Here is a 27,001-nt window from a genome sequence, read left to right on the forward strand (position 1 = left end):
ACTAAGGAGACTAGGACATACTACTTCTATCATGCTGAAGAACAAAAGGTGTTCATCAGTAATAAAATATTCTTTTTAGAAAAGAAGTTTCTTATGGAAGGAACTGATGCCACTAAGGTTGAACTTGAAAAAGTTTGATAGGTAGAAGAACCGACAAAGACAAATAAAAATATAGAACCATATTGATTAGATCAAATCTAGAGCCCATTGTTAAGGCACCTTTAAGGAGATCCGATAGAGTACCATGTCAGTCAGATAGATATTATGATTTCTTCATTCAGGATGGCGATCTTATTGAACTTGATGAAAATAATGAGGATCCGATCACCTACATGGATACCATGCAGAGATTCGACTCTGATAAGTGGTTTAATACCCTGAAATCTGAGATGGAGTTCATGGAGATCATGGTGTATGGACACTAATTGATCCATTCAAAGGGATCAAACCCATAGGGTGTAGATGATTTTTCAAAAGAAAAAGATGCACAGACAGAAAGGTGGAGACCTATAAAGCCCGTTTGGTTGCCAAGAGATATTATTAATATTATAGTATTGATTATGATGAGATATTTTCTCCTATGATAATGCTCTCAGAGTTGGAACATGTGTTTTGATAAGATCAATACATATGGCTTCATTAGGAACGAAGAACCATGCATTTATAAATGGGCTAATAGTTTTAAAGTCATTTTTTCTGTATTGTATGTGGATGACATACTCTTGACAAAAAATAATATTCCTACTTTATAAAGTATAAAGCTACGGCTATCATCATAGTTCTCTATGAAAGATTTAGGAGAAGTATCCTACATCCTAAGGATGAAGATCTATAGAGATAGATCTAAAAGGTTGCTTAGATTGGCCTAATCCATGTACATGATATCATGCTGAAATGGTTCAGCAAAGAGAATTTCAAGAAAAGCTATCTTTCGATGGATCATGAAATTACTTTCTCTAAGAAGGATTGTCTGACAACTCCACAAGAGAGAGAGCATATGAGTAGAATCTCATATGCTTCTACAATGGGATCTATCATATACATCATGACATATATGAGGGTAGATGTAGCACACTTACTAGAGGTAGTGAGTAGATATCAATCTGATCTGGATGAGAACCATTGGAAGGTTGTAGAAACAATTCTTAAGTATTTAAAAAATATTAAAAGGATCAATGGCTAATCTATGGAGATACTGACTTGAAACTTACTTTCTCTAAGAAGGATTGTCTAACAACTCTACAAGAGAGAGAGCATATAAGTAGAATCCCATATGCTTCTAATGGGATCTATCATATACGTCATGACATGTATGAGGGTAGATATAGCACACTTACTAGAGGTAGTGAGTAGATATCAATCTGATCTGGATGAGAACCATTGGAAGGTTGTAGAGACAATCCTTAAGTATTTGAAAAATATTAAAAGGACCAATGGCTAATCTATAGAGATACTGACTTGAAACTTATGAGATATATCAATTTCAATTTCAATCAGATCATGATGATGGCAAAAGTGTATTGGACTATGTGTTTATCCTAAATGAAGGAGCGATCTATTGAAAAAGTTTTAAGCAGCATATCATAGTCGATGCGAGCCAGAGTACATTCAGCATCCAATGCTACAAAGGAAGCAGTTCGTTGTGGAAAGTTCATTAGCGAGCTTGGAGTGGCACCCTCCATCCATGATCCAGTCCTTGTGTATTGACAGCACTGGAGCCATAGCTCAGACTAATGAATAGTTGTTCCACCAGAGAACCAAGTATATTCTGCATCACTATCACCTTATATGAGAGATCATGAATTGAGATGATGTTGATCTTCAGAAGATTGACGGAAAGGAAAACTTGGTCGACCCATTTACTAAAGCCCTCAGAACCAAAGAGTTCAACGAACTCAAATAGAAGATGGGTATTAGATACTATATCAATTGGCTTTAGTCCAAGTAGAAGTTATTAAAAAATGTGTCCTAAAGCCAATCATTTGGATGATTGTGCACTTTGTAATATGTATATAAATTATGAAATAATAAAAATTATTTGATATTTTTTACCATAAGATCCTTGATTAAACTCTAATATTGTGATGAAGTCCTTAGAACTATATGATAATCGATAAAAAAAAAATTATCGTATAGCTCTTAAACATATTCGCGATCAAATGATACGTCATTAAAGGATGATGATATTTATGGAGTATAGGTCATTGTGTGCCATATAGGTTGATTCTCTTTTTATTCAAAGAATGTGGAGACACTGATATAGCATACAGGTGAGATATAGGAGTACATCATCATTGAATAAGTGATTCACCTGTGGAGTGCTCTATTGTCAAAGGCTGCTCGCTAAGAATATGGGCATAAGTGTCCCTCCAACTTGAGATCACCATGGTGACTTGCAAGCAACTCACTATATTTTGATGTCAGACTATCTAAATTTTTAATTCAGTGATGAAAGATTTTTGGACACAGTCTAATGCTTATGGTAGTCGGTGTGTAGATCAAGATGAGATTGACTCCTCTGAATTTCAGAAGTTGATGCATCACTATATTTCAATTAAGTAAGACCTTGACTGATGTAATCCATATGATAGGTCATAGGATTTGAAAAGATTGAAATACAATGTGGATGATCAATCCAGGGTTGACAGTTAAACCCTAAGTCATTCTGAGCATTTAGAATCAAAGGGATGAATTATGTGGTAACCATATTTCTTGGTTCTTGAGTGTTGTCTTGTAAACATTCGATCTATTCGAACGTCGAAAACCATTGCTAGATAGTAACTTCAATTAGTATAGAAAATAATTTTTATACTATCGGCTTAGTGTTTGAACTTATAGAGTCATGCATAAAAGTCAGACAAAATAAGAAAGAATTGACCTAAGTCTATATGTATAGTTGAAGGAAAAATCAGCTTTTTCCTTGTAGGATCTTCCAGATCTAATGAGATCTGGGATGGAATATTTCAAAGAAAAATTATCCTATGATATTTTAGATCTAAGATCTATTAGATCTAATTCCTATTATCTGATATTAAATCTAAAATTAAATATAAAAATATGAGAATTAGAAAAATACCTCTAGGGTAACTAGATTACCCTGTAGATGATCGTAGCCATGCCTGAGGTTCAAAAATAGCCACGCAGTCACCTGACCTCTATCGGTATCCACTCAAGCAGGATCTGGATCATCTTTTCCTTGCAAATTTCTGCTCCAAAAATTAGATCTGGATCTGATCTGGAAGATCTTTTGAAGCTGGAGCAGCAGCTTCTCGATAAATCCCTGCAGCCTTCTGATCAGGGAGCCACCACACCTTGGACAAGCACCAGATGGATGCCTAACCTCTTGGACGTGAAGAGGGGAGGGAGAGAAGCAGAGGGGTATGGAGAACTGGAGAAGTTTCACATTTTTACTGGGTATTGAGCAGATTCTTTAAACCCTAGGCTTTTGCTGCGATCATCTACAGGGTAATCTAGTTACCCTAGAGGTATTTCTCCAATCTTTATGTTTTCATATTTGATTTTAGATTTAATATCAGATAATAGAAATTAGATCTAATAGATTTTAGATTTGAAATATCATAAGATAATTTTTTTTTGAAATATTTTGCCCCAGATCTCATTAGATCTGGAAGATCCTACAAGAAAAAAACCATTTTTTCTTCAACTGGTATCAGAGCCAGGTTACGATCCTGGGACCAGTGGGTTATGGGCCCACCATGCCTCCGTTGCACCATGCAGTGCCACATCATTCGATCAATCAAAAAATTATAATTAATTTTAAAAAAAAATTTGATTGGTGGAGTGATGTCATCTGATCATATCAGATAAGAACCCCACCAAATCTTCCTACTGTTGGTGCCAACACTGGATAAACACAGTGAGATTGGCGCCCAACAGTTTGAGTCGATCAAGGCATAGAGTCCTCATCTCATGGGACTCTATCCTTATCCACTTGGGGTGCACGCCCAATCTGATCTCGGCGCCCACTTTGAGGCCTAATTTAGCAGGTGGACACTTCATAAAAAACTCTCCAATGACCTCTTTCCAAGTGGCCTTCAGTCCAAGGTCCGTGGGTCAATGTTTGATCAATATCCTAAAACGAAAATAGCAGGTGACAGAAATTAGCAGGTGTTGTCTTAAATTCATCTCATGAATTAAGACAAGACTTTTCTGAGCTGGACTGGCTCCAGTCAGACTGAGAAAAATCTTTTTAAGATTCTCTAGGTGAGTCAAATCACATTTAGCTCAGTCGAGATAGAAAAGATTACACGAGGAGAAAGTTAGGCTCAATCGTGTGCTAGCATGATTTTTTTGAACCTAATTGGATCTAATCCAAATCAATCAAACTGGACTAGCTCAATTGATAACATCCAAACCCTAACTCTTGTTTGTTTGACCCAGTTAGGTTCATTTCTGTATGATAATGAGACATGTCATGATCTCATCATCGACATCATCGAAACTCCTTTCGATGGATCAGAACTCTTCTGATTCAGACAATTTAGAATGATCGATCATCAATATCATTCTAATTGCTCTCAAAATCTACTAGTGACACCTAGCAGTATATGGTGGCAACCCATCAGAAATGAAGACGAACCTCTCGGTGCAGCTACCTGTGCGATTGAGTTCCTCTATCATGAGTCCCGACTGAACTAGGGTTAAGGTGAACTCCTCAAACCCAACATCAGTCATATGAATCAATCAATCGATCCAAGTCCAATGTGAAACCTTAATGGAAAACTCTTTTCCATTATTTCACTTGGCCATGGCCATGGGCTTAAGGACTCGATCTTTCGATCATCATAGGACTACTCCTCTCATCTATCGAGGTTGATAGATCCCATCTTGGTGCAATCTGGTTCCTACAATGAATATACTACAGCCAACATACTCCTCAGGATTTTGAATGGCTAGGAGATCGAGTTATGGTGCAGTCAAACTATAACACACTCAAGGTGAACTGTCGATACACCTTAGGTCAAAGAACTAGATACACAGCTACAGCATCGAGCTAGTCATCGACGAGAAGGTAGACTTTCTTATGACTGCTCGAGGTGGTCACGCTCAGTACTCTCATTCTCAATGAATATCTGTACTCTCACTCTGGTGTCTCTACACCGTAGACTCAAGATACATCTACCCTAAGAAAGTGATCGTACACCAACCTTCCGGATCGATCACCATCCACGTGATGATCCTATGGTCAGGAGCTGTTTATGAGTTAGTTATGTAAATTCATGCTTTAAATTTTCAACTCTTAAAAATATGAATTAACATTCCTACTAACTCAAAGGATGTAACACAGACATAATGTACACAATGTGACAATAGAATAATCTTTTTATTCATATATAGTTACAATTATAAATTTGTCCTTACATTTGTACAGGAATGTGTCAGCCAATCTGGCATCTAGAGCACACATCTAACAAACTCCCACTTGACCTAATGCCAATTGGCTACATATCTAAGTTCCATCTTCTCAAAGTGGGCTTCGATCTTCTGCTGGCCTAATGGCTTTGTTAGTGGGTTTGCCACATTGTCTGTGGAGTCGACTCTCTTAACCTCGACATAATTCTTTTTGAGGTAATCATGGATCAGATGGAATCGCCGCTCGATATACTTGGACTTTTGATGAGACTTTGGCTCCTTAGCTAGGGCTATGACGTCATTATTATCGCAGTAAAGAGGGATGGCATCCGATGACATCACTCCAAGCTCTGCGGCAAACTTCTTATACCAGAATGCCTCCTTCGCATCTTCCAATGCAGCAATATACTCTGCCTCCATGGTGGAATCAGCAATCACCGTCTATTTGAAACTCTTCCAGCTAACTGCACCACCATTGCAATTGAACAGACTCCCAGATGTCGACTTTCGATCATCTATATCAGATACATAAAGTCTGAGACTGTAAATCTCTGAACCTGGAGTTCTCCATTCCCAAAGACTAAAAACATATCCTTAGTCTTTCTCAAGTACTTAAGGATACATTTCATAGAAGTCCAGTGCTCTTCGCCTGGATTCGATTGATATCTGCTTGTGACACTCACAGCATGGGCTATATCAGGTCGTGTACATAGCATGGCATATATGAGGTTCCCTATTGCGGAAGCATAAAGGATCTTGCTCATGCATTCAATCTCCTCAGGTATGCTAGGGCACATCTTCTTGGAGAGATGAATGCCATGTCTAAAAGGTACTAAACCTCTTTTAGAGTTTTTCATGCTAAACCTTTTTAGCACCTCCTCTATGTACATCTTCTGTAAGAGTCTCAGCATCCTATTTGGTCTATCTCTATAGACCTTAATACCCAGTATAAAGGATGCCTCTCCTAGATCTTTCATAGAGAACTCCTTAGACAATCATATTTTGACTAAGGTCAATATGAAAATATCATTCCCAATCAGGAGGATATCATCTACGTACAGTACAAGGAAGACAACTGCACTCTCACTGACCTTCTTGAACACACATGGTTCCTCCTCATTCTTGATGAAACCAAATATTTTGATCACATCATTAAAATGAGTATTCCAGCTTCGAGATGCTTGCTTAAGTCCATAAATGGATCTTTGCAGCTTGCAGATCTTGTGATCATCCTCACTGGATGTGAAACCAAGTGACTGTTCCATATACATATCTTCCTCGAGATATCCATTTAAGAATGCCATTTTTATGTCCATCTGTCATATTTCATAATCGAAATAGACTGCAACAGCAAGCAATGTGCGGATGGATTTTAGCATGGCTACGGGCGAAAAGGTATCCTGATAGTCAATGCCTTCATGCTGAATATAACCTTTCGCTATGAGCCTAGCCTTGAATATCTCCACATTCCCATCTACACCTATCTTTCTCTTAAAGATTCATTTACACCTAATAGGTACAATACCTTCAGGTGGATCTACCAAGGTCCAGACTTGGTTTGAGTATATCGAGTCAATTTCTGATCTCATTGCCTCTAACCATTTCTCGAAGTCGATATCTGATATCGCCTCATCATAGATCTTGGAGTCATCACCATGAGTCCCATTTCTAGTGAGGAATATTTTCTCTACTTTTTCTAGTATAGTACCTAAGTACCTTTCAGGAGGATGGAAAATTTTAATCGATCTACGAGGTGGAAGAGGTTGTGTTAGGACTGGTTCTAATTGATTGGGTTCTTCAGGTCCTTTAGCTCGTTGCTCTTGGGAGACATTCTCCTTGAGCTTAATTATTCTTCCGATGCCACCATTTTGAATAAACTATTTTTCAAGAAAAATAACATGTTGATTCACAATCACATTGTGATCTTTCGGAACATAGAAATAATATGCTAATGACTCTTTAGGATATCCTATGAACCGAGCTCTAAAAGACCTAAACTCTAACTTGTCTTTCTGCTGTCTTTTGATATGAGCTGGACAATCCCAAATTTTGAGATGACTCAGACTGTTACCATGCCATATCTCATACGGTGTGGTAGGAACAGTTTTAGAGGGAACCCTATTCAATACATATATTGCTGTCATGAGATAATATCCCCAAAGAAACTGAGGGAGGTCCGTGATGCTCATCATGGAACGGACCATATCTAATAGGGTCCGGTTTCTCTGTTCTGAAACTCCGTTGAGTTGTGGCGTTCCAGGTGGAGTCCATTGAGAGACTATGCCATTGTCCTTAAGATAGTCTAAAAATTTTCGACTAAGGTATTCACCTCCTCGATCTGATTAAAGAACCTTAATGGGCTTTCCTGTTTGTTTTTCTACCTCATGTCTGAATTCTTTGAACTTTTCAAAGGCTTCAGACTTGTGTTTCATTAGAAACACATACCCGTATCTAGATATATCATCGATAAAGATAATGAAGTAGACATAGTTGCCTCTAGCCGGTACATCAAAGGGCCGCACACATCCATATGTACTAGGGCAAGTAGGTCTATGGCCCTTTCCCCATGTTCCACAAAAGGGAGCTTGGTCATTTTGCCTTGAAGGCATGACTCACAAACTGGATATGACTCAGAAGTCAACGGACTCAATAGCCCGAATTTCTCCAATTTGTTAACCCTGTCTTCCACTATATGACCTAGCCTTAGGTGCCACAGATACATATCATTTAGACTATCTCTAGGCCTTTTTATTCCTATGGCTTTCATATTTTTCTTGATATTAAATACAGATACATCAATATGTAGCTGATAGAGACCATTAATAAGAAAACCATTTGTAATTTTATTATTTTCATAAAATATGTTACAATGGTTCTTATGAAAGCTAATCACATAGCCTTCTTGTGCTAAACATGAAACAGAAATTAAATTCCTCCTTACTGCAGGCACATAATAACAGTCTCTAAGAATTAAATCTAATCTTAACGGTAATCATAGAGGGTAGGTTCCCACGGCCACAGCAGCAACTCTTGCTCCGTTTCCAATGCGTGGGATCATATCCCCATCCCTCAACCTCCTGCTCTCCTCAAGATCCTGCATAGAAGTGCACAAATGAGCACTAGAATCAGAGTCAAGTATCCAACTGGATGCAGAGGAAATTGTAAGATTAGATTCTATAATGAGTATACCTCCAAAAGGACCATCCTTCTTATTTTTCCTTCAACTGGTATCAGAGCTAGATTGATGGCTCTATTTCAGATCTAATTTAGATCTAATTTTTATTTTTATTTATCTCATATTAATAGATTTTAGATATTACATCAGATGTGATTAGATCTAAAATTAAAAATTTAAAATTAAATCTAAGTAGATCTAACATGTATGAGATGCATGACTAGACTAGGAATAGTTTAAACTATGAATAGTCTTGAAGTTTTATATTTTAATATGATTAAAATATAAATTAGATTTAATTTATTTTCTAATTTTTTTGATATTATAAATATTATATTCAGATCAAAAAATAGAAAATAAAATTTAATTAATTCATAAGATTGATCTGCTGCATGTCTAGATTAGTTGTAGAATTATTCTAGTAATTATCTAGAATAAATTTTATATTGAATAGTTCAATTTAAATCTTATTTTCTAGATATTACATGTGATGTATCAGATCTGAAAGCATACTAATTAGATCAGATTTTAATACATGAGATGTATGCAAAGAATGTATAAGTTAGATCTAAAATTATATATGTGATATGTAACTTAGATCTAACTAGTTTTGTAGTTAAATCAATATTTCTGATTAAGATTTTCCTCATGGCCGTCTAGTCATAAGAACAAAGTAGGGTTTAAGATCCTCTCCTCCCATTCAATGGGGTGTTCTTATGGCGTGTAGGGTGCTGCACGTTCATCCTTAATAAGAAATTAAAATTTATTTTTTGCAAAATCCTAGATCCTAAAATTCTAGGATTTATTTTACATGTTTTGTTTATGAATCCAAAACTTAATTAATGAATTAAGCTTATAAAATTAAATTAGGTCTAAAATTGAGAATTTCAGATCTAAGCCATTTTCATAAAATTGGGTTCGGGCTTGGGTAGCTCAATTAGGTCTAGCGGTTGATCAAACCGAATCAAAAATTGGTTAGGTGGGATCATGAAAGCTAATAATTGACTAGTCTAATAGGATTAAGTCTAGGTCAAAGTCGAATCACATTTAGATGTGACTCGATCAAGTTAAGATCTAATTTGGCTCAGTGGTTAGAGCCTGGATTGTAGGCTAACCCAATTGGTTCTGGTTCGATAATTTGGTGTTTAAGGTAAGTTGGGCAGATGCGATCGATTGATTTTTAATTGGAAGCTACTCGACTCGAATACGTTCTTGTCAAGTTAATGGCATATCCCTTCCACTGGTCTCACTTATCTGGCCATATGTGTTGTTGACCCAGTTCTGATTTGAGATGGCTAACAATTCGAGCTAACCCATGCCACTAGGATAGTCATAATTGTTATGACTATGTCAAGTCAAGTTTAATGAGACCTCTATAACACACTCAAGGTGAACTGTCGATGTATCTCAGGTCAAAGAACTAGACACACAGCTGCAGCATCGAGCTAGTCATCGACGAGAAGGTAGACTTCCTTATGACTGCTCGAGGTGGTCACGCTCAATACTCTCATTCTCAATGAATACCTGTGCTCTCGCTCTGGTGTCTCCACACCGTAGACTTAAGACACATCTACCCTAAGAAAGTGATCGTACACCAACCTTTCAGATCGATCACCATCCTCGTGATGATCCTATGGTCAGGAGCTATTTATGAGTTAGTTATGTAAATTCAAGTCTTAAATTTTCAACTCTTGAAAATATGAATTAATATTCCTACTAACTCAAAGGATGTATCACAGACATAATGCACACAATGTGATAGTAGAATAACCCTTTTATTCATTTATAGTCAAAATTATAAATTTGCCCTTACATTTGTACAGGAATATGTCAACTAATCTGGCATCTAAGGCATACATCTAACAAACTCCCACTTGACCTAATGCCAATTGGCTACATAACTAAGTCCCATCTTCTCAAGGTAGGCTTCGATCTTCTGCTGGCCTAATGGCTTTGTCAGCGGGTCTGCCATATTGTAAAATTCTCAATTTTAGATCTAATTTAATTTCATAAGCTTAATTCATTAATTAAGTTTTTGGTTCATAAACAAAATATGTAAAATAAATCCTAAGATTTTAGGATCTAAGATTTTGCAAAAAAGTAAATTTTGATTTCTGTTTCATGTTTAGCACAAGAAGGCTATGTGATTAGCTTTCATAAGAACCATTATAATATATTTTATGAAAATAATAAAGTTACAAATAGTTTTCTTATTAAGGTCTCTATCAGCTACATATTGATGTATCTGTATTTCATATCGACCAAAATGTGAATGCCATGGGAATTAAAAAGCCTAGAGATAGTCTAAATGATAGTATCTGTGGCACCTAAGGGCTAGGTCCATATAGCAGAAGACAGGGTTACAAATTGGAGAAATTCGGGCTATTGAGTCCGTTGATTTCGAGTCATATCCAGTTTGTGAATCATGTCTTCAAGGCAAAATGACCAAGCTCCCTTTTACAGGACATAAGGAAAGGGCCCCAGACCTACTTGCCCTAGTACATACAGATGTGTGCGGCCCATTTGATGTGCCGGCTAGAGGCAACTATGGTCTACTTTATTACCTTCACCGATGATATGTCTAGGTACGGATATGTGTTTCTAATGAAACACAAGTCTGAAGTCTTTGAAAAGTTTAAAGAATTCAGACATGAGGTAGAAAAATAAACAGAAAAGCCCATTAAGGTTCTTCAATCAGATCGAGGAGGTGAATACCTTAGTCGGGAGTTTCTAGACTATCTTAAGGACAATGGCATAGTCTCTCAATGGACTTCACCTAGAATGCCACAACTCAACGAATTTCAGAACGAAGAAACTGGACCCTATTAGATATGGTCCGTTCCATGATGAGCTTCATGGACCTCCCTGAGTTTCTTTGGGGATATTATCTCAAGACAGCAATATATATATTGAATAGGGTTCCCTCTAAAACCATTCCTACCACACCGTATGAGAATGGCATAGTAAGAAGCCAAGTCTGAGTCATCTCAGAATTTGGGGTTGTCCGGCTCATGTCAAGAACAACAGCGGACAAGTTAGAGTTCAGATCTTTTAGAGCTCGGTTCATAGGATATCCTAAAGAGTCATTAGGATACTATTTCTATATTCCGAAGATCACAATATGATTGTGAATCGACATGCTATTTTTCTTGAAAAATAGTTTATTCAAGATGGTGGCACCAAAAAGAATAATTAAGCTCAAGGAGAATATCTCCCAAGAGCAACGAGCTAAAGAACCCTGAGGAACCAATCAATTAGAACCAGTCCTAACACAACCTCTTCCACCTCGTAGATCGACTAGGGTTTTCCATCATCCTGAAAGGTACTTAGGTACTATACAAGAGGAAGTAGAGAAAATATTTCTCATGGGAAATGGAGCTCATGGTGATGACCCCAAGACCTATGATGAGGTGATATCAGATATCGACTCCGAGAAATGGTTAGAGGCAATGAGATCAGAAATTGACTCGATGCACTCAAACCAAGTCTGGACCTTGGTAGATTTACCTGAAGGTATTGTACCTATTCGATGTAAATGGATATTCAAGAGAAAGATAGGTGTAGATGGAATGTGGAGACATTCAAAGCTAGGCTCGTAGTGAAAGGTTATAGTCAGTGTGAAGGCATTGACTATCAGGATACCTTTTCGCCCATAGCCATGCTAAAATCCATCCGCACATTGCTTGCTGTTGCAGCCTATTTCGATTATGAAATATGGCAGATGGATGTGAAAATGATATTCTTAAATAGATATCTTGAGGAAGATATCTATATGAAATAGCCGCTTGATTTCACATCCAGTGATGATGATCATAAGATCTGCAAGCTGCAAAGGTCCATTTATGGACTTAAGCAAGCATCTCGGAGCTTGAATACTTGTTTCAATGATGTGATCAAAATGTTTGGTTTTATCAAGAATGAGGAGAAACTATGTGTGTTTCAAGAAGGTCAGTGGGAGCGCAGTTATCTTCCTTCTACTGTACGTAGATGACATCCTCCTGATTGGAAATGATATTTTCATGTTGACCTCAGTCAAAATATGATTGTCTAAGGAGTTCTCTATGAAAGATCTAGGAGAGACATCCTTTATACTGGGTATTAAGGTCTATAGAGATAGATCAAATAGGATGCTGAGACTCTCAATAGAAAGATGTAATAGAGGAGGTGCTAAAAAGGTTTAGCATGGAAAACTCTAAAAGAAGTTTAGTACCTTTTAGACATGGCATTCATCTCTCCAAGAAGATGTGCCCTAGCACACCTGAGGAGATTGAACGCTTGAGTAAGATCCTTATGCTTTAGCAATAGGAAGCCTCATGTATGCCATGCTATGTACATGACCTAATATAGCCACATGTGTGAGTGTCACAAGCAGATATCAGTCGAATCCAGGCGAAGAGCACTGGACTTCTGTGAAATGTATCCTTAAGTACTTGAGAAGGACTAAGGATATGTTTCTAGTCTTTGAGAATGGAGAACTCCAGGTTTAGGGATTTACAGATTCAGACTTTATGTCTGATATAGGTGATCAAAAATTGACATCTAAAAGTCTGCTCATTTGCAATGGTGGTGCAGTTAGCTGGAAGAGTTCCAAGAAGATGGTGATTACTGATTCTACCATGGAGGCAGAGTATATTGCTGCATCGAAAGATGCGAAAAAGACATTCTGATACAAGAGGTTTGCCACAGAGCTTGGAGTGATGTCATCGGATGCCATCCCTCTTTACTACGACAATAATGATGCCATAGCCCTAGCTAAGGAGCCAAGATCTCACCAGAAGTCCAAGCATATCGAGCGACGATTCCATCTGATCCATGATTATCTCAAAAAGATTATGTCGAGGTTAAGAGAGTCGACTCCATAGATAATATGATAGAGCCGCGGACAAAGCCATTTGTTGGGTATAAAATACCCGCAGCCGAATTCAACAGCAGAACGGCTCCGCCCGGACTCTTACGGGAGCCGGGCTCCTCCATCAACAGCAGAACGGCTCTGCCCGGACTCCTACGGGAGCCGGGCTCCTCCATCAACAGCAGGATGGCTCCGCCCGGACTCCTACGAGAGTCAGGCTCCTCCATCAACAGCAGAACGGCTCCGCCCGGACTCCTACGGGAGCCGGGCTCCTCCATCACAGCAGGATGGCTCCGCCCGGACTCTACGAGAGCCGGGCTCCTCCATCAATAGTAGAACGGCTCCGCCCGGACTCCTACGGAGCCGGGCTCCTCCATCAACAGCAGGATGGCTCCGCCCGGACTCTACGGAGCCGGGCTCCTCCATCAACAGCAGAACGGCTCCGCCCGGACTCCTACGGGAGCCGGGCTCCTCCATCACAGTAGATGGCTCCGCCCGGACTCCTACGGAGCCGGGCTCCTCCATCAACAGCAGAACGGCTCCGCCCGGACTCCTACGGGAGCCGGGCTCCTCCATCAACAGCAGACGGCTCCGCCCGGACTCCTACGGGAGCCGGGCTCCTCCATCAACAGCAGAACGGCTCCGCCCGGACTCCTACGGGAGCCGGGCTCCTCCATCAACAACAGAACAGCTCCCCCGGACTCCTACGGGAGCCGGGCTCCTCCTTCAACAGCAGAACGGCTCTGCCCGGACTCCTACGGGAGCCGGGGCTCCTCCTTCAACAGCAGAACGGCTCCGCCCGGACTCCTACGGGAGCCGGGCTCCTCCTTCAACAGCAGAACGGCTCCGCCCGACTCCTACGGGAGCCGGGCTCCTCCTCAACAGCAGAACGGCTCCGCCCGGACTCCTACGGAGCCGGGCTCCTCCTTCAACAGCAGAACTGGCTCCGCCCGGACTCCTACGGGAGCCGGGCTCCTCCATCAACTGCAGAACGGCTCCGCCCGGACTCCTACGGGAGCCGGGCTCCTCCATCGACAACAGAACGGCTCCGCCCGGACTCCTATGGGAGCCGGGCTCTGCCATCGACAGCAGGGTGGCTCTGTCCGGATCCCTATGGGAGCCAAGCTCCGTCCTCCAGTCTCCGACCTCAGTGTCAGCTGCTGGAGCGGACTCACCCCCGACCTCGTCCGAAAGGGGGACTCCTCCGGACCCTACAAAGGCCGAACTCCGACTACTGCCGAGCCTTGATCAACAGATCCGTGTCCTTGGCAGATAACCATAACTGCCATGATCCTGTCCACTTCCTGTAGCGGTCACGCCCCCCCCCCCTCCTCTGCCGTCCCACTCCCCTGACAGGCGGTCACAGCATGTTGCTCCGCTCCCTGCGGCAGGTGCTGCACGATCCCACTACCTCTGACAGGCTGTGTCAACAGCTATGATGTTGCTCCGCTCCCTGCGGCAGGTGCTGCACGATCCCACTACTCGCTGACAACCAGCAGTAACGGACGCCGCTCCACTACCTGCAACAGGCCTTATGTGGCGGGCCATGATGATGGCCACGTGTCTGCTCCTTTATCTTTCGCAATCAATTCCCCTGATCATGGGCGGCCCACTACCAGGCGGTTACAAACGTCGCCATCAGCCCGTTGCCTCCCCCGCCTATAAAAGGGAGACTCAGATACGTTATTCTTTAAGCTCTTTTGCCTTATCTCAAAACTCTGCTAAATTCTCCGTTCGAGCACTCCATTCTTGTTGAGGCAGAGAACTGACTTGAGCGTCGGAGGGTCTTGCCGGAGCAACCCCACCTCCGGTTTAGACTTCCCTTGCAGGTCCGGCGGCGACCGCGGCTTCCTCAACTCCAGCTTCTCCGGCGCAGGCGAATTTTTGCACCAACAGGATTGACGCTAGAGGGAGGGGCCTGTGTCTTCGCAGCACCCTTGTTCTTGAAGGAGCGCTCAACGGACCCGCTTCCGGCCATCTTTTCCGGCACCCAATCCTCTTTTTCCCATCCGATGCCCTCCCGTGAGGTTTCCGCACAACTACCTCTGGCTATGATTGATGATAAAGGGTGGCCGGATGACCAGCCTTCGTCGGATTCCGTCAACGTCATCTCGGGAGAATCCCGGCCGGAGGCAACCAGCACATCAGCTGCACCCCTCAAGCGGCAAAAAGTTGAAGAGCCCATAGCCTTCACTGAAGAAGATGCCCAGGGAGTCCAATTCCCTCATAACGATGCGGTCGTAGTTTCCTTGAATATAGCAGATTATGACGTCCGTCGCATTCTCGTCGACAACGGAAGTTCGGCCAACATCTTATTCTACAGTGCCTTTTCGAGAACGGCCGCTCTTGGCGGTCATCTAAGGCCGATGTGCTCCCCCTTGATAGGGTTTACTGGTGATGCCATTCCAACGGAAGGAATGATAGCTCTAACTGTGATCGCGGGTCAGCATCCAAAGCAGTCCAGAGCCTTGGTGAATTTCCTTGTGGTAAAGGCGCCTTTTGCCTACAATGCAATTCTTGGCCGACCCGGCCTCAATGCCCTCAGAGCCGTTGTTTCAACCTATCATTTGAAGTTGAAGTTCCCCACTGACAAAGGGATTGGAGAAGTTCGGGGAGACCAGGCGCTGGCCAGGCACTGCTACAATATTGCCCTGCAAAGAAGCGATCAAGCGGACCTCTGTCCAGTCGACGGGTTGGATGCGCGCGACGACCTCACTGAAGAGAGGGGTGGCCCGATTGAGGACCTAATACCGATTCCTTTGAATGATGGGAATGCGGAGCATGTGGTGTTGATTGGCTCCAACCTGGAGGAGGAGGTGCGGGCGCATCTCGTGGACTTTCTCCGAAGGAATGCGGACGTTTTCGCATGGGTCCCGACGGATATGCCGGGGATTGAGACAGAAGTCATGGAACATCATCTGGCGGTCGACCCTAAACATCGGCCAACAAAAGAAAAAATCCGGAGTCATGCCCCGGAGAGGCAGAAGGCGATAGCCGAGGAAGTGGATAAACTTCTCAAGGCCGGATTCATCAAGGAGGTCAATTATCCAGAGTGGATCTCCAATGTTGTCTTGGTCAAGAAAGCAAACGGCAAGTGGAGGATGTGTATCGACTTCAAAAAGCTGAATAAAGCTTGTCCAAAGGACAGCTACCCCCTTCCCAGGATCGACCAACTGGTGGACGCTACCTCGGGCCATGAGCTTCTCACTTTCATGGACGCATTCTCCGGCTATAACCAGATTAGGATGGCATCGGAAGATGAAGAAAAGACTGCTTTTATCACTAATCGCGGCCTTTACTGCTACAGGGTCATGCCGTTCGGCCTCAAAAACGCGGGCGCGACCTATCAACGACTGGTGAACAAAATCTTCAAGGAGCAGATCGGCCGAAATATGGAAGTTTATGTGGACGATATGCTCGTGAAAAGCAGGTCTTCTGAGAATCATGTCACCGACCTCGAAGAAACCTTTGGCGCTCTTCGAAAGTATAGAATGAAGCTGAACCCAACCAAATGCGCCTTTGGGGTGACCTCGGGGAAGTTCCTGGGCTTCATGGTATCAGGGCGCGGGATCGAGGCCAATCCGGAGAAAATCCACGCCATCCAAGATATGATTGCCCCGAGATCGATCAAAGAGGTTCAGTGCCTCACAGGAAGAGTTGCGGCTCTCAATCGCTTTGTCGCAAGGTCGGCCGAGCGATGTCTGCCCTTCTTTCAAACTCTCAAACAGCCGAAAAACTTTTGTTGGACCCCTGAATGCCAATAGGCATTCGAAGAATTGAAAAGCTATCTTGGCTCACCCCCACTGCTGGCAAAGCCCGAGCCCAAAGAGGAATTATTTTTGTACCTGGCAGTCTCTCCCACAGCCCTTGCAGCCGTCCTTGTTAAGGAGGAAATGAAAGTCCAGCGACCGGTCTGCTACATTAGTCGCGTGTTGAGGGACGCCGAGACCAGGTATGCTAAATTAGAAAAACTGACCTACGCCTTGTTGATTGCAGCTCGGAGACTCCGACCTTACTTTCAAGGGCACACGGTGACGTTACTCACCGACCAACCGATCAAGGCGGTTTTACACCGAGCTGATATCTCCGGAAGAATGACGAAATGGGCCATCGAGCTTACAGAATTCGACATCAACTACAAGCCTAGACCGGCAATAAAAGCCCAAGTGTTGGCGGATTTCATAGTAGAATGCACCATCCCCGAGGAGGCTGAACCTGAGCAAAACAAAATTGATGACCTGAGTACTCAGTCGAACTCCCCCGACGAAGAAGCCAGTTCGTCCGATAACTGTTGGACCCTCCATGTGGATGGATCGTCCAACGTGGCAGGCGCGGGTGCAGGCTTGATCTTGACCAGCCCGGAGGGAGTCGTTGCGGAGTACGCTCTGCGTTTCGAATTCCCCGCAACGAACAATGGAGCGGAGTATGAAGCCCTGATCGCAGGATTGAGGATCGCTAAGGAGCTTGGAATAGGTCAACTCCGGGTGCACAGCGACTCCCAACTTGTGGTGGGGCAGGTCAGCGGGAGCTTTGAAGCACGGGAGGACAGTATGGCCAAATATCTCGAAAAGGTGAAGGAGTTCATCCCTGCCTTTAACAATTTCGACATCAGGCAAATTCCGAGGTCGGAGAACATTAGAGCCGATCTTCTCTCCAAACTGGCGACATCGGTTCCGGCCGAATTGCCAAAGGGCGTCCTCTTTGAAGTTTTAAAACAACCGAGTACGAAAGAACCGCGACTCGTAATGGAGATCGACCACGAGCCCAGCTGGGTCGACCCGCTAATAACCTATCTTAGAGATGGGATTCTCCCCCAGGATGCGAAAGAAGCCCAGAAACTCCGAAATCAAGCCTCCCGGTATATCCTTTATGAGGGCAAATTATACAAAAGATCGTACTCCCTGCCTCTCTTGAGATGCCTCCGATCCTCCGAAGCTGACTACGCTCTATGGGAAGTGCACGAGGGAGCTTGCGGAAGCCATTTAGGCGCCAGGTCTCTATCCCACAAGCTACTCCGCCAAGGGTATTACTGACCAACCATGCACCAAGATTCAATTGAATATGTCAAAAAGTGTGATCGATGCCAGAGGTACGCCAACATCCAGAGACAGCCTGCTACCGAGCTTACATCCTTGAGCGCCCCATGGCCTTTTGCGCAATGGGGAATGGATATTCTTGGCCCCTTTCCCATGGCGTCTGGTCAAAGAAAATTTCTCCTTGTAGCGATCGACTACTTCACCAAATGGGTCGAGGCCGAGCCACTAGCCAAAATCACAGAAGCGAAAGTGCAGGATTTCGTCTGAAATCGATCGTGTGCAGGTTCGGTTTGCCTAGAACCCTCATCACTGATAATGGACGGCAATTCGCGGGAGCCAGATTTGCTGAATTCTGTGAAGACCTAAACATCTCCCACAAATTCACATCAGTGGCCCATCCCCAGGCGAACGGCGAAGCCGAGGTAACAAACAGAACCCTTTTGCAGGGGATTAAGACCAGGCTCGAAAGAGCAAAAGGGACTTGGGCGGACGAACTTTATCATGTGCTATGGGCTTATCGGACCACCCAGAGGTTGCCTACAGGAGAGACTCCCTTTGCTCTAGCCTTTGGTACGGAAGCCGTCATCCCGATCGAGCTTAAACTCCCGTCGGCACGAGTCGTGGCATTCGACGAACCCCAAAACGCGCAAAGTCTCAGAGCCAACCTCGACCTACTGGAAGAAAGGCGGGAGATTGCTCAGGTTCGAATGGCAGCCTACAGACAGAAAGTTGCCCGATATTACAACGCCCGAGTGAAGAACAAGGCATTCAAAGCAGGGGATCTAGTGCTCCGACGAGCTGCTGTCTCACAACCTCAGGGCCAGGGGAAGCTCGCCCCAAACTGGGAGGGACCTTATGAGGTCAAGGAAGTAGTCCGACCTGGAACTTATTATCTCAGGGAACTCCGGGGAGCTGACCTCCCGCGATCGTGGAGCTCAGAAAACTTACGGATGTACTACCAGTGATTTCGTCCTGACCAAAAAAAAAAAAAAAAAATGCGTGCCCATTTGTCTTAGGACAATTCAAGCAGACGGTTTCAAAAACGAGAAGGCAACCTTATAAAAGTCGAAGGCCCGGTTCTTTTAGATCGGATGGGGGGAGAGGCCTTGCAACGCCCATATGTGCCCCCACAGCCCTGTTAGGGACAGGAGGAGAACCTCGCCCTAACTTGAGCAAAGTCGAAGGCCCGGTTCTTTTAGACCGGATGGGGGGAGAGGCCTTGCAACGTCCATATGTGCCCCCACAGCCCTGTTAGGAACAGGAGGAGAACCTCGCCCTAACTTGAGCAAAGTCGAAGGCCCGGTTCTTTTAGACCGGATGGGGGGAGAGGCCTTGCAACGTCCATATGTGCCCCCACAGCCCTGTTAGGGACAGGAGGAGAACCTCACCCTAACTTGAGCAAAGTCGAAGGCCCGGTTCTTTTAGACCGGATGGAGGGAGAGGCCTTGCAACGCCCATATGTGCCCCCGCAGCCCTGTCAGGAACAGGAGGAGAACCTCGTCCTGACATGAGCAAAGTGGAAGACCCGGACTCCTACGGGAGCCGGGTCCCTACGCCAAGAAGACTTCACCCGGACTCCTACGGGAGCCGGGTTCCACCGCAAAAAAAGACTTCACCCGGACTCCTACGGGAGCCGGGTTCCGCCGCAAAAAAAAAGACTTCGCCCGGACTCCTACGGGAGCCGGATTCCGCCGCTAAGAAGGCTTCGCCCGGACTCCAACGGGAGCCGGGCCCCGCCATCGACAGCAACAAAGGCTTCGCCCGGAATCCTATGGGAGCCGGGCTCCACCGCCAACGACAGCTACAGGACAACTCCGCCCGGACTTCTACGGAAGCCGGACTTTACTTATGACTTTAATTGCCGAAAAACTTTGCCCTGGCTCTTACGAGAATCGAGCTACTCCAACTCCCGGAGGGCTTCTCCGTTCGGACTATCAAGGGAGCCGAACTTAGCCCCGACTTCAGCGGAGAAGAATCCGGGCGAACCCGACAAGTGGGTATCCCCGAACGGCACAAAAGCCGAAAAGGAGCTCGGCAAATGACGACCCCACGTGAACTGAAAAAGTCGCCGACGACCTTGGAACAACGTAACACAGACAAAGAGAACGAAAGGAAAACGAAGAAGTCCGGCAGACAACTATTTAACACAAGATGCAAACAAGGTACTGAAATCTCTTTTTCATTTAACAGAAATACACATTACAGGACCCGGTGGGTCAGAAAAAAAGAAGATACACGTCATCGCAAGTATCGCGGGCACGGTTCGGGCAGGACGAACCGGAGACCGCTCCGAGCTACGAACTCCGTCTCTATCCTTCTCAATCGCATTCTCCAGTGCGTGTAACAGCTCTCGCCCATCTCGCCTCATTCTGTTCCCGAGGTCCCAACCTTGGCAGAAAAGGGGTGGGGTAAATCCCCGGAGGCGGAGGGGGCAACGACGGCCGCCACCCGAGACACTCCGGCAAGGTCAGCATGCGTTACTTCCACCGCCCCCGCAACAAGTTCTACTGCCCCACCGTCAACGTCGACCGCCTCTGGTCTCTCAGCCCCGACGGCGTCAAGGATCCCGTCATGGCTTGTGACGTCTATTCTGCCCTCTTGACCGGTATCACCCCGCCTTGCTGCCCCGAGACTCGCAGGCAGAATAGCTTCCCCGACAGCCCCCGTTATTAAACCCCTGTTGTTGAAGGAATTCTTCCTTGGGCTCCCTTTAGAGCGACGGAGATTCTCACCGGCCGCCATTCTCCTTCTCTCTTTCCTCCAAACCCTAAGAATTCCCTCGAGGACAGCCTCCCAAGTAGATAACATGGTTTAAGGGAAGGAGACAGGGACTGGGGCAAGAGAAGCAGGGCCCTCAGACGAAAGAACAACGCCAGAATGAAGCTACGAAGGGGCCGAGGGGTTTAAATAGCCGATGGATCCTGGCGCAGTTATGGCGGCGGGTATTCCTGGGCCAACTAAGATGTGCCGCGTGGCGCGCTTATCCCCTTCACCGCCATCGAGGGTTGACCGCTCGCGAATTCCCACAAAGCGACGCTTGGGATCGCGTTTCAGCGGGGGTTCCGAAAAGACTTTTCAAGTCACCTTCACCGAAAAGCGGACTCTGACGTGCGCACATTAAATGGGGGCGGCAGTGCACAGGATTCGAAGGGACGATTCTGGCTGCGCACATCTCTCTCTGCATACTTCCTTCGCTTGAAATTCAAACTCGAAAGTAGGGGGACTGGTGTTGGGTATAAATTACCCGCAGCCGAAATCGACAGCAGAACGGCTCCGCCCGGACTCCTACGGGAGCCGGGCTCCTCCTTCAACAACAGAACAGCTCTGCCCGGACTCCTACGGGAGCCGGGCTCCTCCTTCAACAGCAGAACGGCTCCGCCCGGACTCCTACGGGAGCCGGGCTCCTCCTTCAACAGCAGAACGGCTCCGCCCGGACTCCTACGGGAGCCGGGCTCCTCCTTCAACAGCAGAATGGCTCCGCCCGGACTCCTACGGGAGCCGGGCTCCTCCTTCAACAGCAGAACGGCTCCGCCCGGACTCCTACGAGAGCCGGGCTCCTCCATCAACAGCAGAACGGCTCCGCCCGGACTCCTACGTGAGCCGGGCTCCTCCTTCAACAGCAGAAGGGCTCCGCCCGGACTCCTACGGGAGCCGGGCTCCTCCATCAACTGCAGAACGGCTCCGCCCGGACTCCTACGGGAGCCGGGCTCCTCCATCGACAACAGAACGGCTCCGCCCGGACTCCTATGGGAGCCGGGCTCTGCCATCGACAGCAGGGTGGCTCCGTCCGGATCCCTATGGGAGCCAAGCTCCGTCCTCAGTCTCCGACCTCAGTGTCAGCTGCTGGAGCCGGACTCCACCCCCGACCTCGTCCGAAAGGGGGACTCCTCCCGGACTCCTACAAAGGCCGAACTCCGACTACTGTCGAGCCTTGATCAACAGATCCGTGTCCCTTGGCAGATAACCATAACTGCCATGATCCTGTTCCACTTCCTGTAGCGGATTCCACGCGGCTCCACCTCCCCCTGCGACAGGTGCTGCACGATCCCACTACCCTCTGACATGCTGTGTCAACAGCTATGATGTTGCTCCGCTCCCTGCGGCAGGTGCTGCACGATCCCACTACCCTCTGACAGGCTGTGTCAACAGCTATGATGTTGCTCCGCTCCCTGCGGCAGGTGCTGCACGATCCCACTACTCGCTGACAACCAGCAGTAACGGACGCCGCTCCACTACCTGCAACAGGCCTTATGTGGCGGGCCATGATGATGGCCACGTGTTTGCTCCTTTATCTTTTGCAATCAATTCCCCTGATCATGGGCGGCCCACTACCAGGCGGTTACAAACGTCGCCATCAGCCCGTTGCCTCCCCCGTCTATAAAAGGGGGACTCAGATACGTTATTCTTTAAGCTCTTTTGCCTTATCTCAAAACTCTGCTAAATTCTCCGTTCGAGCACTCCATTCTTGTTGAGGCAGAGAACTGACTTGAGCGTCGGAGGGTCTTGCCGGAGCAACCCCACCTCCGGTTTAGACTTCCCTTGCAGGTCCCGGCGGCGACCGCGGCTTCCTCAACTCCAGCTTCTCCGGCGCAGACGGATTTTTGCACCAACAATCATCAATTGACCGGCTAATCCTCGACTACTAATCCCAGCATCGGCCTCTATTCTCAATTTTAGCCATTGGCCCTCCAAGAGGTCACTTTATGGCCCCGTTACTTCACCCCATTAATAAATAGGAGTAACCATGAATAAAGCAAGCCCCTCTCACACTCTCAGCTCCTACTTGTCAGCCCATACCATCAATAGATGGGGCCCCTACATGCCATAAGGTGATATTGCCAAGCACAACTCTCGAGGATATTTAATGGAAGACAAAATCTTTGACAACCCATGCTCTCCCACAGGTTTAGCCTCCCTGATAAAAAGAGATAAATTGAAGATCCTAAAGAAGGGACGTGATCTCCTTTCTCCTAAAATGCTTATCTTTTTTTTATTGAGTAGAAAATCTGATTTGAGTATCGGAGGATCTCTATCAGAGTCAACTTCAGTAAATTTTTTTTTTTAGATCCAACCATTGTCTTCTCACCACCCTCGACCTGCCGTCACCGTTTGCACATTGACTATAAATGCTAACATGTACTTGGTTGGGAGCTGTTGGAGCGCCATGGCATCTAATGTCCTGATCACGATCGTGGTTGTTACTGTTACCTAGACCAGGGTTATACCCTGGCACGAAAGAAGGATTCACCTTTGCACGTATCTACCATTAGATCACCTACCACTCAAATTCAAAGCACTCTCAAAATGCTCCAAACTTTATTATTCATCCAACTGCACAAATATCAAAGTAACTAGTAGATTATCCAATGTTTGATTCGTGTGAAGGAAGGTGAATCCTTGTTACATGCGGAAAATGCCATCTCATCCCTCAGTACCTTACATATCCTACTCTTTGCACCTTACAGCACATCATTATGGTCGAAAAAGAAAATAATTGTTGAGTCGAAAAAAGAACTGTAGGCTACAGAGATGGAGGCCATACAAGTATGTGGGATTTTGTACTATTTTGCTAAAAATGCGGATAGGAATTTTTAATAAGAGCTATCATTAGATGGAGACGACGATGGTGAGATGTTTTAGAAAATATTGCAGGAAAAAATTCAGTAAGGATCCATCTTTACCCTTTAAGGTACATTTATACTCCCAAGCTTTGTATCGTCAAAAGGGAAAGTTTTTAATCAGAGATCCAATAATCCCCCATGCATTTCATTGGTTCCATATTTGGATGAGAAACTATATGATGCACGAAGAATGGTAATTTAAATCCATGCCACCTTATCTTTTCTCTTGGTTAAAATGAAAACAAATTACACCTTCCTGGTATAAATATATCTATAAAAATTACAAAACAAAATATTCAACAATTGAGTTGGTAGATTAGCTATGGAATCCCATAATATTATCCCAATATGGTTGGCTACATAAGATGCCATCCAATCAGCTTGACACAAAAAGATTATTGAACTCCATGTATACCACTTTGATCATTACAAATAGGATTGGATAAGGCTCAGGAGCTAAGCTGCCATATTGGAAGCCGAGTTACAAACCAAACTTTAAGAAACTATAATTTAGTCATATGACATTTGAGTAAGATTATTTTTTTGAAATAAAATAATTTTTCAAAATCTACAAGATGATGCCACCCCTCAAAAGATACATAGCACCTAGTGATGGTGCCCAAATTCTATATTTGGGCCTTTCAATGGATCGATCAAGCTGATTTTTTTTTTGAATAATTTTTTAACTAAATATACCTTTTCATATGAGTCCTATTAGAGACCATATACCTTAATTTTATGATGATCTATGGAAGGAAAGAGGGCGTAAACCCTTTTTATGAGTCCTCGGTCCTTGCATTAAAATAAAAAATAATTTAAAAAAATAGGAGGATGCCAAATATTAGTATATTGGGTATCAAAGTCAAATTGGCCGTACTATTTTTCTTTAATCCATCTAAGTTCCAAAAATGAAAAATATTACGCATTTAGGTAGGATTTTCTACAGCTAACGTGTATACCGCACGTCTCATCCATTTTTTTTATTTCCCTGTACTTTTTGCTTGTTCCTTTATTTCTTGTACTTTTTGCTTATTCCTTTGAGAAACCATGTAGGTGGTTCGAACCGTTGACTTGTTCAATATAGTATGAATACCTGTCACTTTTGGTGCGTTTCTTTTCTTCTCAGTCTTTTTCACTATTTCAATTTATATTTTTTTTATCCAAATAACGAAACAAGAGGTCAAGATAGGATTACATTTCAAAATTGATATAACTATATATATATAATATATATATATATATTATATATATATTATATATATATATATATATATATATATATATATAAAAGCATCCCTGTCTGAACCTTAATTTTAAGAAATTTTTTATAATTTTCATAATTTTTATTGATGCAGAATTTACCGATATCGGAGAAGCTGGAGTCGAGAAGATCACGGCCGCTACCGGATCTACAAGAAAAGTCTAAACCGAGTTGGGGGTACTCCGGCAAGACCCTCTGACTTCAAGTCAGTACTCTACTTCAACAGAAATGAAGCACTCAAATGAGATTCTAGCAGATTTTAGAGATAATGTTCAGCTTAAGAAACGTATTGGGGGGTCTCTTTTATAGACGAGAGAGCGTAACCGATTGACAGCGACGTCTGTAACTGCCTGGTAGTGGGCCGTTCGGGGGCCACGTGGAGTTTGTTACAGAGAGTAGTGGTGTCCGTTGTCGCGACTTGCCGAGGAGTTCGGGCCGGACGGCTGAAGCTCGGTTGGGATGTCTAGTGGAGCAGAATAGCTCTCTGTCTCAGCAATCTAAGAGAAGCTCGGATGTTTTCGAGGTTGCTGACGGGTTAACTGTTGTTGGGTGCCTTAGGCATTGATACTGCAGATGAAAGTCATCTGCTGTAAAAGCCCAGACAGAAACTTTCTGTTGGAGAAATCTGGCTGGAGTCCGATTGCTAGAGAAGTCCATCTAGAATTGGTCTGATATAGAAGTTGTTTGAAGACTGTCCGCTGGAGAGTCTGGTTGCATGAGGAATCCGGTAGAAGGTGACGATAGCAAAATTCGGAAGGCATTGTGGAAGTTCGTTCGCTGGAGGAGTCTGGAGGACACTGTGGAAGGTCAACCGCTGGAGGGGTCCGGAGAGAATTTGTCTATTGGAAGGGTCTGGTTGGTACTGTTGAAGTCCGGTTGGCACTGTTGAAGGTTGATGGCTGGAGAGGTACGGAAGACACCGGAGACAGTCAGTCACTGTAGAAATTCGGCTGTTGAAGCCCGTCCGTTGTAGAAGTTCGTTTGGAATCCATCCGCTGTAGAAGTTCGGATGAAGTCTGATTCTTGTAGGAGTTCGAAAGGAGGCCGCTTACTGTAGAAGCTCGGATGGAGATCGATTACCGTAGAACTCGGATGAAGTCTGCTTGCAATAGAAGTTCGGATGGAATTCGCTTACTATAGAAGCTCAGATGAAATTCAGAAGGCAGTTGACCACCATAGAAACTTGGATGGAGTCTGGTTACTGTAGAAGTCCTGCTGCTGGAGAAGCTCGGACATTCATGAAGTCTGGAAGAGGCTCGGAGTAAAGTCGATCGTGACAGGAGGAAGTCTAAAAGAGATTCGGAGAGTAATCTATCACTATAGAAAATCGACTAATAGTGAAGCCCAGAGAGCATTTGGAGTAGTCCGATAGATGACTGAAGGAGCTTATTATTGGAGAAGTCTGGAGGGTACGGTAGGAGCTCATCTGTTGGAGGAATCTGGAGGACACTGTGGAAGGTCGACTGTTGGAGGAGTCCGGATGGTACTGTGGAAGCTCGGACGGCCGGGAGAGTTCAGAAAGATGCCACACAAGGTTGGAAGCCAGAAGAGTCCCGGGAGGGTTGGCCTCTTACAAACTTCGGCTGGGGTTATTTTATACCCAACACTAGTCTCCCTACTTTCGAGTTCGGGTTTCGAATGAAGTACAAAAAATTTTCACAGCCGAAGTTGCCCCCTTTGATTTTC

The sequence above is a fragment of the Elaeis guineensis genome, chromosome 9 (assembly GCF_000442705.2).
Source record: "Elaeis guineensis isolate ETL-2024a chromosome 9, EG11, whole genome shotgun sequence".
NCBI classification, from domain to species: domain Eukaryota; kingdom Viridiplantae; phylum Streptophyta; class Magnoliopsida; order Arecales; family Arecaceae; genus Elaeis; species Elaeis guineensis.